The sequence below is a fragment of the Peromyscus californicus genome, unplaced genomic scaffold (genome assembly GCF_007827085.1).
Source record: "Peromyscus californicus insignis strain IS unplaced genomic scaffold, ASM782708v3 Scaffold_5__1_contigs__length_169319896, whole genome shotgun sequence".
In the NCBI taxonomy this organism is placed as follows: domain Eukaryota; kingdom Metazoa; phylum Chordata; class Mammalia; order Rodentia; family Cricetidae; genus Peromyscus; species Peromyscus californicus.
In genome coordinates, this window is record NW_026294573.1 from 8532449 (window position 1) to 8535736 (window position 3288).

Sequence of the window (3288 nt, forward strand, 5' to 3'; positions counted from 1 at the left end):
TCCGGAGATCAAACTCAGGCCCTCAGCCTGGACAGAACACCGTTAGCCATTGACCCATCTCATAGGCCCCGCCCCTTTTCATTCTCTTTGGGGTGCTCCTGTGCTCAGCCATGCACCAGATGGGTCACGTGACGGCAGCCTCGTGGTCTGTCTTTGCTTGAGCTTCAGACACCTGTTTTCTCATGGGCTGGATTTGACCCCGTGTTCCTGCCAACGTGGTGTGACGACCTTGTCAAGAATGTGATTCCCAGCTGGCAGGTGACTCTGGTGACATAAACCATGTCTGTCTCTCAGAGAGCTGTGACCCCACTAGGCTTTCTGGAGTTTCTCTGATAGGGTGACAGTGGGGTATGTCTCAGCTATAGAGTTTAGACCCTTGTCTCAGCTGTCGGAGAGGACACATGGACATGTGGCCAAAACAGTGACTGACCGTGACACATGATGGTCGGCAGCCATGTTTGCAAGATGGAACGGGGGAGGAGGCCCAGGCCACAGCTCTGCAGTCAGACTCCATAGCAGTCCAGCTCCTGAGCAGCTGTAGCTGTACCTGGCCCACAGAGATTTGCGGTGAAGGGTTCAAGGGTTAGAATTGATTCGCAGGGTGTCCAGTACATGGAACAGTTCCTTCTGTATGAGCTGGGGTCACTTTCCAAGTCACACAAGCAAATTCAACAAAGTGTTGGGTATAGAGAACAGATTTAATCGCCATACCCACCCCCTTCCCGCACTAACAATCGATGCATTTTTAATTGGGAGCCATGCCTGGCTGGTCAGGTCTCAGGAGCTCCTTTGAGCTGAGTGGGCTCTGGTAGCTCTGATCCTTGGATTCAAGGCAGCTCTGATTTGGGGTGACTGGGGTGGGGGTGAGGCCACATTCCTGCCTTGGCCACTGTGGAGTTGGGGTGGAGGCACCTGCTGGCTCCCCAGCCACCTGATCTTTTCAAGCTTGTAATTTCCCTTCTTCTCTATGTGAGCCCAGGGTAGCCCATTAGCCTGCATACAGGACTCCTCCTGGGATCCATTTGCTCCTGGGCAGTAACTACTTCTCTGCTGGGGCCTTGGTTCTGCAGTTCCATCAGAGCTTCTGGAGGAGCAGCCAGAGAGCTCCATGGAGTAGCCCTTCCCTCTTTCCATATCCAGCCTGTCCTGTCTCCTGAGGTGTCTAAGGGGAGGTCTCATGGCAGTCAAGTGTGACTGGAGAGGTTTCCACCCTGAGAATTCCAGCAGCCCGAGTCGTGGTGGGGGACTCCGCACAAAGCCAGGTGGTACATTGTGCAGACAGCACATTTCGTGGGGCTCTATTGCTTGGTGGCTTTGGACCCTCAGAGGGTTGCTTCAGAGCTTATGGTCAAGCTGCCACCCTCACAACCTGGATGGTTCCCACGGTGGTCTCCTCACCTCTTGTCACATCTCTGCCATGGCTGCAGGTCTGTTACTTCTGCCTGATGCCTTTAGGACAGAGGACATGCAACAGGTGACACACAACCTCATTTTCTTCTTCCCACACATGGGTTGGATCCAGGAAATCAGTCTTGGGAGGTTCCCTGGCATCCCTTACCCAGCTCAGCATCCTTCCCCACACTAGGGTCCAGGCAGCTGGGGGAGGTATCTGACTGGTTCCCATAACGAGTTTGGAGACCCAGGTCTGTCACGTGCAAACACATGCTCAGCCACTGAGCCTCCCCGCACCCCACCCCCACTGGTTCCCAGTGCCTGGTTCCATGTTAAAGGTTAGTTTCTTCTTTGTCACCTTCAGATGGGCTCTCTCCTCATGGTGGCAACAAGGCTGCTGAAGCTCGGCCTCATATCTTCCAGGCTGGTGTCTGGTAACCGACACCAAGGTCCACAGATATTTGCAGCCCAGAGGATGGAAGGAACCGCCAGTCAGCCTGGGTCAGGAGCGCAGCTCTGTCATTCACATGAGCTTAGAGTGACCACCCGGGGCCCTCTACTCACGGCCCAACTCCGTGTTCTCAGGACCATCAGGTCTTCAAAGGGTCAGAGTCCCTTAAGACTCAAGGGTCTCCTCTGGCTCCTTGCAAACCCATCTTCTGTTAGGATGAGGGAGCGGCCCAGCCTTCCAGGCTCGCTGTGCGTGTTCACATGGAGAGGGAGTTCACTAATCAGTGCCCCGTCTGCCTGTCATCTCCATCATACCCCAGCCCCACCTGTTCTTAAGACCCCAGCGCCTCCCTCTCGGTCCTGGAGGCTTGTGCTCCAGCCCAGGACTGCAAGTTCTGCAATGAGCACGCTCTGCACAACTTCCTTTTCACTCACTCCGCCATCTTTGGGCAGAAGGCCACCTTGGGGCCTCCTGCTCGCCAGACTTGAGTCACCTCTGGAATGTGGGTTCTCATTGGAAGCCTATGGAGAACTGTTGAAAGGTGGAAGAACCCTAAGGAGTGGGTTGCCTCAGTAGGGCAGCTGATGGGTGGGAAACAGAGTGACTCAGAGAGGTATAGTAACTCACTCAGAGCCACACAGCACAGAGATGACAGGAACAAGGCTGGAGCAGAGGGAGCCTGTGGGGACTCCCCTGGCTTCTGAGGCTGAGAAGAGGTGGGGTATAAAGCCCAGGACAAGCTGGAGGGAAGCCTTAGGCTCGGGCTCACACTAGGCCCCTAAGAGTCTGGTTCTGTTTGCAGCAAGCTGGCAGCCAGCCAAGCCAAGCCAAGGGCTCACTTCTCTAGACACAGAATGTTCTAGGTCTCCTGCACCTGTGACTAAGTCCTGGCGCCAAATGTTCTTCCCTCCTGGCTGGTTCTGCCTGGTGTGCCCTGAGCAAGAAGAAAGAAAACATTCTAGATCCTTCCACAGGACATGCTCCCAGTGAGTCAGGGGAGAAGGTACACTGACTCGCTCCAACAGAAAGTCTGCTGTTCCATGGGGAGCGTGAGTTGGCCAGGCCCCCCTTCAGCTCACGCTGCCGCTGAACCCCAGACTAGAAAATTCTCCCCCTTTCTCTTGCCCCTGTCCCTCATCTCGTCTCTGCACTTTGCAGTTCCCTGGCCAGCCTCCCCAGGGCAGCTGTGGCACAGTCCTTCCATGGCCAGCCCTGCCCTCACCTCTCCAAGTGTCTCAGACTGTGAACGCCGACTCTGGGTTTTGTCTTGACGGCTGTTCCCTCCACCCCAGGCTCAAGGTCTTCTGAGCAAACCCACATCCCTTCCTTGAGATGCTTGACTGCCATTTGATAGACAGCTGTCGTAATTCATGGACAAATCCAGGAGCACAGTGTAAGCAGTGATCCTCAGCACTGGGCAGTGCACAGCCTTTGCAGCTTACGTG

The 3288-nt window shown here is 55.2% G+C and overlaps 1 long non-coding RNA gene across 1 annotated transcript; it reads right to left on the bottom strand.

Moving 5' to 3' along the window:
* Positions 1–728: 728 nt before the first annotated feature.
* LOC128097458 (uncharacterized) lies at positions 729–2971 on the bottom strand. The gene is made up of 3 exons (XR_008213863.1): positions 2471–2971; positions 1751–1908; positions 729–1449 (listed from the first exon to the last, which is right to left on the bottom strand). It is a non-coding gene; the product is annotated as an uncharacterized LOC128097458 (long non-coding RNA).
* Between the last annotated feature and the right edge of the window lie 317 nt (positions 2972–3288).